Source organism: Herpailurus yagouaroundi, unplaced genomic scaffold (assembly GCF_014898765.1).
Source record: "Herpailurus yagouaroundi ecotype Mexico unplaced genomic scaffold, PumYag 195, whole genome shotgun sequence".
NCBI classification, from domain to species: Eukaryota; Metazoa; Chordata; class Mammalia; order Carnivora; family Felidae; genus Herpailurus; species Herpailurus yagouaroundi.
In genome coordinates, this window is record NW_024412426.1 from 3,664,471 (window position 1) to 3,680,924 (window position 16,454).

At 44.8% G+C, this 16,454-nt stretch overlaps 2 long non-coding RNA genes across 2 annotated transcripts; one reads left to right on the forward strand and one right to left on the reverse strand.

Moving 5' to 3' along the window:
* Nucleotides 1-12,452: 12,452 nt before the first annotated feature.
* LOC121011749 (uncharacterized) lies at nt 12,453-15,066 on the forward strand. Its single transcript, XR_005781739.1, has 2 exons — nt 12,453-12,544; nt 14,684-15,066. It is a non-coding gene; the product is annotated as an uncharacterized LOC121011749 (long non-coding RNA).
* On the reverse strand, nt 15,001-15,447 carry LOC121011750 (uncharacterized). The gene is made up of 2 exons (XR_005781740.1): nt 15,331-15,447; nt 15,001-15,091 (listed from the first exon to the last, which is right to left on the reverse strand). It is a non-coding gene; the product is annotated as an uncharacterized LOC121011750 (long non-coding RNA).
* Between the last annotated feature and the right edge of the window lie 1,007 nt (nt 15,448-16,454).

Here is a 16,454-nt window from a genome sequence, read left to right on the forward strand (position 1 = left end):
TCAGGTGACAGTCCAAGGTGAGTGCTCCAGGCAGTGGGGGGCTCTGATCTACCTGACATTTAAGGATCGAAGTTTCTTCCATTTTGTGGCTATCCATTGCCTAGGCCTTGATGTTGTCTGCATGGTCAAAGTTAAGTCATGACCTTATTTGGATCCCCGTGTGTGGGAAGAGGGGAAAGAATAAGAATGAGGCACAGCCTGTTCACAGGTAGAGGCCTATAGCATACGGCCCTTCTGCTCACAGTTTTGTTTTTTTTGGAAGAAATTTAGCCACGTGTCCATTATATCAAGGAAGGCTGGGAGATGTGGCAAGGATAAAGGAGAGAACAGATATCAGTAGGCAATTGAAGTTATATTATCCCCCAAATTTCCATCTGAAGCCTTCAACTTACTTTTCAGCTCTGAGAATAGAATGAGATTACAGATATTGATCATACACTCAGAGCTACATAGAAGATCAGAAAAACAAAAGGAAATTCCCTCGTGTATATTATTAGCTGAAAAGCTGAACAATGTCACAAGCATTTTGCTGAAATGCTGGGCCATTGGGATTTTGAATAATATCTAGCAAGCCAGACATAGTAAAAGAAATTAATTAATTCATTATTAGTAATTGAAGGTACCTAAAATTTCATAGATAGACTCTTAGAAAGTTGTATTCCAAGAAAGAAAGAAAGAAAGAAAGAAGAAAAAGAAAGGGAGAAAGAGAGAAAGAAGGAAAGAAAGAAGAAGGAAGGAAGGAAGGAAGAGAAAGAAAGAAAGAAGAGAAAGAAAGGGAGAAAGAAAGAAGGAAAGAAAGGAAGGAAGGAAGAGAAAGAGAGAAAGAAAAAGAAAGAAAGAAAAAAAAAGAAAGAAAGAAAAAGAGAGAAAGAAAAGAAAAAAGAAGGAGGGACAGGAGAGAGAAAGAAAGAGCCTACAACAGTGCCTGGTATAAAGTAGGTCCTTAAATGTCAGTTTCCCTCTCTTCTGTCATATTTATTCCTCTCTGGCGGCTGCCTCGGTTCACCTAAAAAGAAGGTGATGTGATGCAGAGGGGGCTGTTGCCCCCCAGAGAACCCAAAGACTCAGAGGGCAAGGCAGCAGCACCGAAGTTGCATTCAGGGTTGCCCACCGGGGACCAGTACCCTGGCCACCATGAGGTGGGGGTGGCCAATATAACCCCCACGGAGCTGCTTCTCACTCATGGAGGCCTCTGCTGGCTGGCAAGCCTCTCCCCTCTCCTGTTCTCCCCCGTCTGCTCCAATTCCATGTTCTCAAGCCACTGTCTCTGCCTTGTTGTGAAAGACCTTCAGCAGCTGGGGCCAGAGGCGGGGGAGCTCGCCTAGCGCGCTGTGCGCAGCCGCGGCCTGACTGGTGGGGACGGCGGCGATCTCCCAGTGGCCACTTGGGAGGTTCTTGTTTGCTCTGTCAAAAAGTTCAGGAACGTGATGCGATAGATTTTTCCAAGTTCAATGAGGCCAATTAAATAGATATCTCTATTCCTGGACGTTTGAGTAAATTCCTGTCTGTTTGTGTAATGGATTCATTCACGTTGAATCCAAAGCCCTGTGTTGAACTATGTCCACTGTCAGGAGGGGGCCGGCCACAACGAGAGGAGGGAAAAGGACAGGACAGTGAAGAAACTGCCATCAGAGAAACTACCTGTGAAAGAATAAGCACGGTATCATTATTTTGAGCTCTGTAAAACAAACGCAAAACATACACCCCAAAACCCCCACGAATCGACACCAGTTGTTCGTAAAGCCTTGTGCTAGGGATGAGAGAGCGAGAGGAAGGCCTTCGCTTTACAGCCCGTCAGGCAGACAAGGACAAAACAGGGAAGAAAAACTTGTCCCAAAAGAAATGATATTAGTGAAGTAAAACAGTATTGCTGGTGTGTCAGCACATCCGTGTGAAGAGACCGTGAATGAAATGAGTCCAGGAGAGAAATGCGTTGGTTTAATGATTCGTCCACAAACGCTTATCAAGCACCAACCATGTGCCATCCACTGCGACAGGGGCTAGAGACACAAAAACAAATAGGACGCAGACCCTGCCCCAAGGCCCTTCCAAGACAGGTAGCTTGGAAGACGAAGCAGGAATATGTCATAAGAGCTCTCACCGACATTGGTACAAGGTTCAGGCGATTCCAATGAGGTGGGGAGCCTGTGGGCAGAGCCAGGAAGAGGCTTTCGAGAAGGTCTAGCAAGGGTGACAGCAGCAGTGTATAGGGAGCAGGTCCAGGGTGAGATGCTGCGGTAGCTGCTAGGGGCTTAGGAACCCAAGTTCCCAAAGCATCTGTTTCTGTGGCGTGCCGTTGAAACCTGGAGAGCGACAACATCATGGGAAAGGTGCACGTTCTGGGGGCGATGTGATGTGGGGAACTATTAAACGGTCTGAGCGAGTTGAACAGCTGCTGAACAGCCCTCTCCCCTCATCAGCGCAGCTGGTTATGAGACAGATGACCCCTGACGGGCACAGAAACCACCTTGATGAAGCAGAGAGCAAGCCGTCCCGCCAAACCTCCTTTTAGGAAGTGTTACCCTAAAACTGCCACTCTGGAGCAGACAGAAAGGGGCTGGGAGATCCCCATGGACGAACCTAAGTTGGAAGACTGGCCCCTTGGTTAACAGATGGACAAAACACCGTATTAGTTCAAAACTTACTGGTTGCCAGGAATAGACGCTCAAGCTAGTGTATGCAAAAAGCGTCAACTTAACTTAAAGATAGAGGGCTGTCTCTTAATACTGGAGGGCAGGAAGGCATCCAGGTCCCAGGAAAGAACGGAGCCGTGGAAGTGGTGACTGCTTACCAGGCAGCACGTGGTGCACTCTCCCTGTCTCTTTTTCTCTGCGTATCTGATTTCTCTGTCTGTCTTTCTGTCTCTTCTGTTCTCTGTCTCAGCATAACAGAATATGGCCACCCACAGTGTCCTTGTGTCTATTTTACAGTTCACGGAAAGCTAAGATCTCTCTTTGGACACAGTTCCGGATGCCTGGGGGGAGAGCTCGGACTCAGCTGAGGGCAGGAGAGCAGGGTTCATGCTAAACAGATGGCTGCTGAGGCAAGGGGCAGTTCCAAGGTTCGTGTGAGTGAGGCAGGCACGCCAAAGGAGGTCGGCCGTTGCTCCTCCTTCCTCTGGACCCTGATCCCTAAAAATAATAGGCATTGCTCTACCTGGTTACTGACTAGATTTGATGAGCCAATATATGTGAAGCAACTACCATACAGTAGATCCTTAGTAAATGGAAGTGGTTACAATTATAGTAAATATAGAATGTGATCTATTTTTAGGAAAGCCCAACCCAGGAGACTGGCACGCAGCCTTCTTTCCTTCACCAGAGCTGTTCACGTTAACACGAAGCTATGGAGCAAGGCCTCTCTTCGTTTGCCTCGCGGCGCGGGGGGGGGGGGGGGGGGGGGGGGGGGTGGGGGTGGGTGGGTTGCAACTGGAAGCTCTCCCCACCTCAAGCTCTCTTTGCTATTACAAATCAATCATTTACATTTTGGGCCCCTGCCACGCCCACAGGTACTCATCTGTAATGACAGTATTTAAGAATGTTAAGTTTATACAGTGATTATGTGTCTTTCCTCTTTTTTTAAACTTTAAACCTGTGGTCTGAGGGGCACCTGGGTGGCTCAGTCGGTTGAGCAACCGACTTCGGATCAGGTCCTGATCTCACGGTTGGTGGGTTCGAGCCCCACGTCGGGCTCTGTGCTGACAGCTCGGAGCCTGGAGCCTGCTTCGGATTCTGTGTCTCCCTCTCTCTCTGCCCCTCCCCCGCTCACGCTCTGTCTCTGTCTCAGAAATAAATAAGCATTAAAAAAAAAAAAACCAACTTTAAACCTGTGGTCCAAGAGACCACATCTTAATACTCCAGACATTGTCGTGTATCTATTGTTCACTTGATGATATTTGTTGACTTATCATGTTTTCGCAGCAAGGGCAATATCCACTTATAGTCTCATTAGAGGAATCTCAAGAACTCATTTATTTTGGGTCACTGCCTTTAGCCAAGACAAGGCTGAAGCTTCCTAAATAAATGGTCATATGTTTTATTTTCACTCCCATGTAAGCCTACGGTCATACAGCCTGGGATTTGGAAGGGATTTGGGAAGGGTCTTAGGTCAGGCACCTCCCCAAGGCAGAATTTCTCTCTCTAGGAACCCTGAGACATGGGCATCTGGTCTCTACTTGCACAGGGAGTTTATTACCTTGCTGGGAAGCTCATTCCAGCTTTATTCTTTTACAACCTAGAAAGTTCTTCTTTGTTGAAGAATCTCACATCTGCCTTTGTGTCACTTCCATAAAATGTTCCTACTTCTTTAGGACTAATACTAATGCCTCTTCCCCATGGCACCTCTCCTTGCATTTGGAATGAGGGCTCAGGTCACTGTATCATGTCTCCTCTAAGCCTCTTCAACCCAAGTATACTTAAATCCTTCTCCACGAGAAATAGTTTAGAGACCCTTTGTCTCCTCTTTCACGCCTTCATATGTTGTGTTTCCCTTTGTGAATCTTTCTTAGAGTTCAGAATCCAGCACTGCATGTAACACTTCAGTGTGGTCTGATTGCTGAGGGGAGTAGGATTAGGACCTTTGTTCTACATGTAGCTGCTGTGATTTTATTAATGCTGTGTAGATTTGAGCTAGTGTTTTTCTTTCTTCTTCTTCTTCTTCTTCTTCTTCTTCTTCTTCTTTTGGTAGAACTATCACAATTTTAGCTCATATTCATTTTAAATCTTCATATACTTTTTCAAAATATGGAAATTACTGGGGCGTCTGGCTGGCTCAGTCAGTGGAGCATGTAACTCTTGATCTCGGGGTTGTGAGTTCGAGCCCCATGTGGGATGCAGAGGTTACTTAAAAATGAAATCTTTTAAAAAAATATGGAAATTACTCTTTTTTATAAATGTAACATACGTTTTTCTGGAAAATTCAGGGAGAAAAAAGCAAAACATGAAAGGATAAATAAGAGAATAACAACCATATTGTAACCATCCTCTTAAAGATAACCATCATTTACATCTTGGTATGTATTCTTCCACACATCATTCTCTATGCATAAACATGCATATGCATACATGTGCATGCATGAGCGTGCACACACACACACACTGACAGACATGGAGGTAAACCTCTGTGGTCAATTAGAGATGGCTGCAAATTCTTTGCCGCTCCTCTCATTGATAGGTGAGATCTATTTCCTCTCCTCTGTGTCTGGGCTGGGCCTGAGTCTGTTTTTTGTTGTTGTTGTTTTTTTTTAAGTTTATTTATTTTGAGAGAGAGAAAAGCAAGAAGGGGAGGGGCAGAGAAAGAGAGAGAGAGAGTATCCCAAGCAGGCTCTGTTTGACATGGGGCCCAAACCCACGAACAGTGAGATCATGACCTGAGCCAAAACCAAGAGCTGGATGCTTTTTTTTTTTAACGTTTATTTATTTTTGAGACAGAGAGAGACAGAGCATGAACAGGGGAGGGGCAGAGAGAGAGGGAGACACCGAATCCGGAACGGGCTCCAGGCTCTGAGCTGTCAGCACAGAGCCTGACGCGGGGCTCGAACTCACGGACCGTGAGATCATGACCTGAGCCGAAGTCGGATGCTTAACCGACCGAGCCACCCAGGCGCCCCAGCCAAAAGCTGGATGCTTAACCGGCTGAGCCACCCAGGCACCCCAAGGGATAGTTTTTTGTTTTTGTTTTTTTAACAGCAATAGATAACTGAAACAATTACATATAATGACAGCAAATGTTTCTACAGTATTTTCTATGTGCCAGGCACAGTTATAAATCCTTTATACATATTCACTCACATAATCCTCATAGTAACCCTATGAGACAAGTACTATAATTACATAGCACTGTTCCCATTTTACAGATGAGGAAACTGAGGCACAGGGAAAGAAGAAGCTTGCTCAGGGCCACATAGTGAGTAAACGGTAAGGCTGGGATCCGAACCCATGCAGTCCATTAGGTTCCAATGTCTGTGCTCTAATCCACCATACCCGCTGCCTCTCTGCTGCTTTCTCTCATTTTAGATACTGTGAACAACTTTCAGTGTCAATAAATATCAATCTGTAAAATCATACTTAAGGGCCACATGTTGAAATCTGTTGAAATCTCAATTTGATCATCTAAAGTATTAGCAATCTCTTGCAATTCTGAGGTCCTCTTTGTTGGATATATATGCTACTGAAGTCTTCAAGTTGATAAAATTTGTTGACTAAATCAGAGTTCAGGAGTGAGCCCTCTTGAACCCAGATGAGATCTCCTTCCAGGATAACATCACCTGACAATACTTTGTACAGATTATTCAGCAATGTCTTATTTTCTCATACACTGGTTCCCAGGCGCAGGCTGGGAGATGTGCCACATAAAATCATGTGGGCGCTTGTTAAAATACAGATTCTCAGGCTTTGTGCCAGACCCCCTCATAAGAGACTCTCTGAAAATGGAGCCCAGGAATCTGCCTTCTAGTAACCCTTCACACACGATGCTGGTAGCAGCTAGATTTGGGAACCATTGATCTAACCTCCCTTTCTCCTTTTCGTCCATATGGGTAGCTCCATCAAATCCCATGCCAACTTCCACGTACACTAGGCCTGTGGGAACACTCTAATAACCATTTCGAGAGATGTCCCAGCTTGGCTGTTAACCGGCTATGTGATTTCATCTCTGGACTTTTTTCACCTGTAAACTAAGGAGGTGGGATTAATTATTTGTGGGTGCCATGGTGTGCCCACACATTCTTTCTTCAAGACTGAGTCACTCATTCCCTCAGCTCTTGGGAGTGTTGGCTGCTGACAGTTCACCGGTGGTCCAAGGTCACACCTCTTCCGTCCGGGAGCATAGCCTATATCCCTGACTGGTTGATGAGGTAAACAGATCCAGCCCCCTAGCCTCAGGGTGAGCCAACTCTAAAGAGCCAGTCTATGGGGGCGGACCTGAGATTTTTTGCATCTGCATTACAGTTCAATCCTGTTTCTATCCCCTTCACTCACCCAATCGCCATCTCAGTCTGCTTCCTACGGAGCTGATTACCACAGTGAACTTTTGCTCCTGATTTGGATTGAATTGATACCACAGACTCTTTTCTCACACTTTTTCAAACATCCTGGGTTCTCTGTTGAACTTCAAGGGCATTCTCCTCTTTATCCTCCTCCCATTCATTCTCCATTCCCTGAAGAAATTTTTATTGTACTCCTACTGTGTGCCAGATCCTGAGCTCAGCCTGAGCATTCAGAGACCTGGTTGTGTCTCCAATAGAGGAAAGAGAGTAAGTACTTAGGACCTTAGTGTCTCTTCTGTCTCTTTGTCACTTGTTAACACTGTGCTGTTTCCCAAACTGTGGGTCTAGCCCATCTTCTTGCTCTGAACATGACCCAGTGGGCCTTTTTATTGCCCTGGTCATGATTGGCAAGGCCCACCTTTGTAGGGGCTTTAACCTTCCTGACACCATTCTTCTGGGTTTGTGTCTCTCTTTGTATTACCTTCTTTGCTTTTGGGTTCCTCGTTCCAGCTCTTGGCAAGGGCCAACAGAAATATTTCGTTCATTTAAGATACTAGTGTCTATTTCATGGTTACTGGGATTGGGATAGTGAAGGGTCTGAGGGGGAAGGATCTTAAGGTCTTCCAGAAGGGCTAGGGTAAAAGTAAGGGAGCAGAGTTTAAACTGGCGTCCGATAATCCATCTAGGACCTCCCTACCTCAGGCAAAATAAATCAGCCACATTTGCTGCTGCCACCCTTCTCTTTTATCACCTCCAGCAATTTCTCCCCACTCCTCTTCATGGATTTACAGCCTCCCTGCTTTCTGTTCTGCACACTCCCCCCTCCCTATGCTGTCAGTCATTTTCATTTTTCACTTGCATGAGACTGAGTCGTAACGCATCTTGTCTAGGGTTTATCACATTTGAAGTGTGTTCTTATACCACATTGCAACACAGGGACAAAGAATCAATAGACATTAAGAAAACAGAGGGCTCTTTTCAGCCCTTGCAATCACATCATGTCCAAGGGCTATTCAGTGAACAGATATAATAATCTAGAAAGAGAGTAGAAGGAACCCAAACCCACCATTCTCATTGTATAGATGCAGAAACCAATGAACAGTGAGGTCAAGCAGATTTTCAAACATCCCACAGCAGTAATCACCAGAGCAGGAAAAGTTAATGGATGGTACATTTGGGGAAGGGCTTTGCCTGTAGGAGGTACTCATTTATGGATACTGCCTAAGAGTATTTTGATTACATACGGAAGTAGACCTATTCTCATTAGTCAGGCCTCTTTTCTCTGCTGCTTCTCCATGGTAGGTCAAGACCAAGCCTTGGTCTTTTTGACTGGCTTTTTGACTGGGTCTTTTTGACCCAGTCTACCCTTTTTGACTGGGTCAGGAGCAAAAGAACCCAGGTTCCAGCCCACCTGGTTCCAGCCTGTACAAGCTGTCTGACCTTAAAAACACCATTTAACCACATATCCTTAGTTTCCCAGCCTGGTCTTGCCCTGGGTATCAGGCAAGACGAAGCACACAAAATCTCTCTGAAGGATGGAGAGCACTTCACAGCACAAAGAGCTGTTTTCCATTCTGCCTGTGCACTGGAATCCTTCATGGAACTTGAAATAGGGAGTGGGGGATACTGGGGCTGGGACCCAGTGTCTGGGAACTCTTTAAAAAGCTCCATAAGTAATTTTGATGCACAGCCAGGCATGGAAACCACTGACAAAGTATAAAAGACAAATAGGAGAGGAGAAATAAATGATATTATTAGCCAAAAAGAAGTCTTAGATTATCTGATTAAGGTGGTTAACAGATAACCTAAAGAACAATGAAATTGTCTGCCTTTTTCAGAGCCCCCAGAACCCTAATCTCAGATTCCTTTCCTCCTCCTAGAAAAGATGCCTGTTACTTCAGTGACACTCCTTTTACCTCAAAGTACACACACACACACACACACACACACACACACACATCATGAATCATCTCAACCCACCTCCATGCTGAAGTCAGATTCCAAGTAATGTCTTATATTCTTTGACCTCTGAGTAACAACGCTGCCCCTGTTCTGTCCTTTCAGGTCCAGGAAAACCATCTGATTAGGCCATGGAGAGAGTAACCCAAATCTCCACAGGGCGATCTATAAACCAGCCTGCTAATGTATTCCCTGGGGAATATTCTGTCAGAGTCCTAGTTCCTCTTTGAAAGTAATTGAATGGCTCTGAGCAAACTGTCCAATTGCTAGGTCTCTCAGATAATTGTTGTCACCTGATCGTCACCCTCACCAAGCATTTCCTTCCCTGGAGCAGTTCTCTTTGGAATACCAGTTAAGTGTGGTCAGAAACTGGCTGCAGCAGCTATAACATTAAAGAAAATGAACCCCCAGAAGGAGAAGAATGAATTTGGGGGAACACTTCATTCAGTCCCTGAGACACCAATGGAGACAGTTGGTACTTTTGTCTGCCCAGCACATCTCTCCCCTCTTCTGGGAATGGAACTTCATTCCTTGGGAGAAAGCCTTTCTTCCTCTGCATGGTTCTGGGTGGCTGACCAAAGTACCCTGGCTTGTTCCTCTGAGGCCACAGGGGTGGACCTCTCCCCCTGACTTATTTAACCATAATAACATCCTACTCACCTGGCCACAGCAATTGGTCTGGGGATTATCCAAGGACTGATCAAAAAATAATAATAATAATAATAATAATAATCAGGGATTAAAAAAAATAAAGCTGGTGGGGAAACTGTCTTTTCTTTCTGGTCGAGTGGCTGTATAACTGTGACACCAGAGCTGCCACATGAGAAGGCGGAAAGGATGAGGCTGCCATCCAGAGATGAGGTTGTGAGAGAGAGAAGGAAATGAAAGAGTATGTTTTTATGCGGTCAAGTTTTGTCTGACTTGGCATCATCTGGCAACTATTCTTTTGATTCTTTGAGTTGCCCCAAGATTTTTGCACAAAACCTTTTTATAATTCTTTTTTTTTTTTTTTTTGTTTTTTACTTAAGCCAGTTTGTATTAGAATTTCTGTCACTTGCAACCCAGAGTCTTGATGGACAGAAACACTTTGACAGCATTCCTCTCTACCATCGACTTTTCTGAAACTTCAAAAATGTGTCTGTGAATCTCAGAACTGAGTGTGTTCCTGTCTTTCCCAGATCAGTGTGGGATTGCTGGATGGTCACCTTGATTATTCTGGGAACTGTGTTTCCCAGCACCCCCTTCCCTGAATGACTCTGGTTAGGGTGGCTAGAAGTGAAGTGGCATGAGACGGTGAGGGCAGCAGTGAAGCAGCCGCCATCTTGTGCTGAAGGCCACTGTTGGCTGGAGCTGGTGAGGGACACAGAGATTCAGCCAGGCTCCTGTGTGTCCCCGTTCTTCCCTGCCCCTCTGGGACTGCCAGCCCTGCTGACCAACAGTGACTCCATGCCCACTCTCAGACATTTTGCTGCAAACTCACAGAGGCAAGAGCTGCAAAGAGCCAATGAACTCCAAAGAGTCAATCCTTCCAAAGATTCTGCAGGAGCCCTGGAAGGCCCCATTCCACAGCTCGACCTGCCTTGCTTTCTGTAAGCTCCACTTGGTTCAGCCACATCAAGGCTGGTTAGTGACTTCCGTGATCTTTTAGATTTTTACTCTCCCAGCTCCACACCCCCATTGTGAAAGAGCTTCTTTATTATGATAAATTCCGTATTCTGTACTAGTCATAGTAGTTCTGCTTCCAGAGTTCAATTCTGACTCATACAAGTGGCATCGGGTGGACCCAGACACAGAAGCTTCCCGATTCCTTTCTTTGCTTGGTACCTACACTCAGTCCATCCATCTTTGTAATTCTCCTCCTCTCTGTTCACTACAACTCCTTCATCTTCTCCTGGCTCGCCCATGTGTTCGTGGGAAGACCTGACTCTGTTCCTGATCACCTTACCGTTGTGCTATTTGCTGTCTCATGCCAATTTCCCCCCGACCTCAGTCTGACTCACTTTCACACTATTTCCTGCTCTCCCTTCCAATCACAAGACTGCAGGCAGTCTAGAGGTTTAACACACACTGCAATCCAGTTAAGGCAAAGGCCAGGACGTCCTACCCAGAGGCTCCCACTCCTGATTTCCATCTAGGAAATGTCATTAAAGAACAAAAAAGAGAACTTAATGGGTACTGTGTGTTGTCAATAAATATTTTTAAAATGAATTAATGTAGTAAAGACTATTTGAGTTGAAAATTACCAAGCAATATTTAAAAAATCAACATGGCATACTATTGGCCCATTGAACGCTGCAGGCATGGGTTTGAAATTTCCACTGTGATGGGCTCAAGGTCTCTTCCAGCTTTGTGATAATAGCTCAAAGTCCAGAACCACTAATCCCTGCCCAGCCATTGCTCAATGTGCAACCTCTGTTGAGTCAGCTGGCCTCTCTAGGCTTTGGCAAGTCTATCTGGATCCATGAAGTCAACAGAGAAAAATCTTAAAACTGTGGTGTGTCAGGCTTGGAAGCAACCTTAGGGGTTACCCGTAATTTGGAAGCTGCTTCTTGCTTATTTCCATCCAATCCCTCTGGCAGTATTAACCCTTCCAGCTGGAGCCATGTGGCCATGGGGCGCTGTGCCACCATTGTAGGAAGAAGCCGGGGATGGTGGTTTGTGCCTCTGTTGGGACTCTGTCCAAGAGAAGAACAAGTCTAACAGCAGAATTTTCTTCATATAGAATTAGGCAACCTAAATTTTAAAAAGGATACTGTTACCCAGTTGACATGGGACATGAACAGCAAGTGAGTACTGAGGGAACTTGGACCATGCGAGAGGAAGAATAATTTATTACAAGCAAGAATAAAGCAAGTGGCTACCAGTATTGAGCATCTACAACGGGGTGTGTTAACATTTAATCTTCACAACGACCCCATGAGTGAGGCTGTGCTGCCTCAAACTTACAAATTTACAAATGAGATCCAGCAATTTCGAGTAACGTGCCTCAGGTGGCACAGCTGGTAAGTGGCAGATTTGGGATACCAGACACTTTGGAGTGACCCCAACCTCTGTTCTCTTCCCGTATATAATAACCCTGTACCTCTATACCTGTCTCTCATAGTTGATTCAGGGTCCTTTCTAGTTTTTTGGTAAGAAAGGAATTAGAAGCCAACACTTTGTATCATTATATTGTGTGTGTGTGTGTGTGTGTGTGTGTGTGTGTGTGTGTATATATATATATATATACACATATATCATATTATATCATATCAGTGGTTGGTTGGGTAAATTTATAATTAAACAATGAAATGCTCTTTCAGTCATTCAGATTTGGTTATTCTTCCCTCTTCCTTCTTTTTGTCTATATACACTCCCCACTGTAAAACTCCTCTGGCTTTTTGGGCTACTAGGTGGATTCTGCCAGGTCATTGAAATCAAGATTGTATATCCCAACCAGGTGAGCAGGGACCTTTAACTGAGGTTGGTTTGACAATATTTGCTTGCTTCACATCCATTCGTATCTGTCCTCGGGACCTCCTGGAGTGCTATGGGCAGGCCAGCAGAGCCCTGACTGCAGCCCAGAGAGGAAAATGACTTGCCCAGTCAGTAAGTGGCCAAGTGAGTACCAAAGGCCAAGTTCCTTGACTCTTGTGTGCATGTTTTGATGTTCCTTTCATACATGTAGGATGCATTTTTACCCAGGCCTAATGCGGAGCAGGGTTGGGAGATGTTAGCCGCTCTCTCTTCAACTCTATCAGCACCCCGTCCCTCCACACACTCACCTTTTACTTGGCCATGAACAGCTGATGTTCCCCTAGTTCAGGTAAATTCTGTGCAAAGATGACAAGCTGGGTCCCCAAGCCCACCCTTTCCCAACCAATGAGGGGCCTAAGTCCTTCCTGTATCGAAATTCTGGAGCCACCAGTACATAACTGCCTCTTCTAGGAGACTGTCAGCTTCTTCCCAAGGACAGGAAATAGAACCCCTCCCCCCACCGCTTTCTCTGATGTCCCCAGAAGTATAATGTGAGCTCTGCATAGTGTAGACTTACAATGAATATTTGCTCCCGGGCCTGCTGCTGGAGTGGCCAACTATGCTCAGTCCCAATTAAGGAAGCTTGTGTATTTGAAAACCAGGATTCCTTGCATAGTCTCTCTAGGACAAGCCAGGAGTTAAATAATAAGATGAATTTCAATTTTTCATGGCTCATATCACTTCGATGCTATATATCATGGATTCCTACCCTACGTTGTGGATTCCTCAAGCAAAGCCACCATGTGTCAGCACGTAGTTGCTACTCCGTGTTTGCTAAGTGAATGACTCAGAATCTGGATACATGATCCTTATAGTACCTAATAGCATACCTAAGGGCAGCACACCTTACTTGAAAAGACGTCCGACTGTACTATCACATAACAGTGAGTGATTACATAATGCTTTTTACCATCAGAGAGAGATAAACAAATGGAATTTACAACACAGTGTAAAATATGAAGGCAATCATTGGTCACCTCTGTGCCTTCTGCTTTTCACATTGTAGTGAGGTGACTGTTATAAGAAAGGATGGTACACATTTCAGGACGGCTGTAGACATACACTGGCTTATCTGCTCAGTTGTTATCTTCTCGGGGTACAGTCCAACCTGCCCCAACCCCCTCCAAACACATCCGCTCACCACACCCCTCGGTGTGGTCCAGGCAGCCATGTTTATGCAGTGACCTGCTCGGGTTCTCTCTTGTAAGAATTTGGAATTTGAAATATAGAGACACAAAGAAAAGAGGCTGTCTGGAGAGGCAGACCCATTAGTGGCAGCCCCCCTGGAGGGGAGGTTCACACACACACACACACACACACACTCACAGAACTGAAATGGAATCAGAAAACTTGGTAGTTCTCAGGATTCAATATATAGAATCTGAAAGTGAATTAATCTTTTCTCCCTGTTGCTCTCTACACCTCCATGGTAAAAATAACAATAAAAGCTTGTATTTTATTTCATATTTCGAATGATTCTAGAAGCCCATGGAGGGCAAGAATGCACTTACCTTTCTACTTCCCATGGGCTTAACGAATCCCTGACCCTCCTCAGGCACTCAGTGAACATTGATGTAGCTGAAGTAATTTGATTGACCGTATTGACAAAAACAGTGAATTTGCACGTTCCTGGGGTAAACAATATTAAGACTCTACTCACGTTTAATCACGTATCTGCTTTAACAACGACACCACAAGGATGAAAGGGAAATTCCTGTGGGATGTTTTAGTGGCTTTCTCTGCCCTCAGGCTTCCCCACTGCCTGTGTCCCCAGGGACCCCACAGGGGACACACCGTTGGGAAAGGGTACAGAGAGCAATCGGGGCCTGCAGTCCGTGGATACACCCTGAGCAGACTCTCTCCAGGCCCAGGCTGACCTTCTGAACTTTTGAACCAGCTCTTTGGGCACAGAGAGTCCAGAGGCTCTGGAGAGAGTTGAGAATGAGCTGGGGGCGTGGAGCCTGGACAGAAGGTGGGTGGGTGTGGAGGGTGACAGCTCGCCCCTGAGGACACAGTTGGCAGAGACCTTCAGTGGTTGCCTACAGGTGAGTAGCCTCCTGTCTGAAGAGTTTGTTAGTTCACTGCACTGGCCGCCTAAAGTCACTCATGAAGGACTGGGGGATGGTCTTGGTGAGGTGGGGAAGGGTGCAGAGTCAAGGCCGGCAGTCCCAGGGATCAAAGCATTCGGGGTGTGGAAACCTATCCCCCTGCACTCCACATCAGGTGTCCTTCAGTTCCCTCGTTCCTGCCCTCTGGGAGGCCCTGCCCTGATAAACAGCTATGGAATGTCGACACACATGTGAATGTGCTTGCAGCTGAAGCTCTTGAACATTCAAATGCCTTCCCTGCTGGATAATCTCTGAAAGAAGTTGGACAAAGGAGAGGGGAATGGACCCAGGGAGCTTAAGAAATGTTTTTGTAAACCTGTATCCGGCCACACTAAATATGTATGCAATGAAGGTGGGCCTTGCACTCCGGGGGGTTTCCATTCATGTGTTAGGATTTCAGTGATAAGAAAATATATTTTTAAGTTCTTTTTCCATGCCTGTGATGTATCTTGGAAAGTTAGCAGCTGGGGAGATTTTTTTTTCCTCCTGCGTCCTATTAAAAAAAAAAAAAATTAAAACAAACCTTTTGATTTTTTTTTTTAAATTTTTTTTCAACGTTTTTTATTTATTTTTGGGACAGAGAGAGACAGAGCATGAACGGGGGAGGGGCAGAGAGAGAGGGAGACACAGAATCGGAAACAGGCTCCAGGCTCCGAGCTATCAGCCCAGAGCCCGACGCGGGGCTCGAACTCACGGACCGCGAGATCGTGACCTGGCTGAAGTCGGACGCTTAACCGACTGCCACCTAGGCGCCCCTTAAACCTTTTGATTTTTTAAAGTAATTATGCGTACCATTTAGAAAAAGCTACCTTATTAATATTTTGATAGACTTCCCAGACTCTTACTTACACACCTATACATGAAAAGATACAGCTTTAAGAATATGAGATCATACCATACTGTTTCATAACCTGACTTTTTTTTATGCAAGAATCTATAGTGAACCTATGTCCATGGACATCAAAAGATGTACATCATCATCATCAATCTTAATAGTTACATAGTATTCTATTTTATGGAGTTAGTGTAATTTGATCAATTCCTATTGACAAAACTTTATATTGTTTCCAATTTTTGTCTTACTAAACCACGTTTGATGTTCTTTTATAATATCTTTGCTCTCTTGTCTCTATCTTAGGGAAACTTCTTAGAAGAAGTATAATTTTTACATGGATAGGAGAGACATTCTCGTTTCTAGAAAAGTTGTATTGATGTATATCAATACATTAATTGGCAGGGGCCACTGCATTGGCAGGGGCCTCCCAACAGCAGTTGTGTCCAAGTCTTTTAAAAATAATTTTAAGGATGCCTGGGTGGCTCAGCCAGTTAAGAGTCTGACTTCTGCTCAGATCATGATCTCATGGTTTGTGGCTTTGAGTCCTGCATCAGGCTCTGTGCTGACAGCCCAAGAGCCTGGAGCCTGCTTCAGATTCTCTGTCTCCCTCTCTTTCTGCCCCTTTCAAGATTGTGCGCTCTCTCTCTCTCTCTCTCTCTAAAAAAAAAAAAAAAAAAAAAAAAAAAAAAAAAAAAAAAAAAAAAAAATTTAATTTTTTAATTTTAATTTTGTTTCTATTAAATACATGAAAATGATATTTCTAACATGTGAAGGACATAAAGACTGATAAAACATCTGTGAATTTACCATCTAGCTTAAGAGCTAAAAGATCATAACCACCCAAAGCCCCCATCCTGCTCCTCAGAAGAATCTACCTTCCTGAATTGAGTCTCTACCAGCCCTTTGCTTTTCTTTAGTTTCACCACATATGCTCATATTCTTTAACAATATATGACTTAGTTTTGCATGCTTTTTCCTCATGTAAATGAAATAATGCTTTGTGTGTGTATTCTTTGAGGACTTGCTTTTAAAAAACATTTACAAGTGAAGT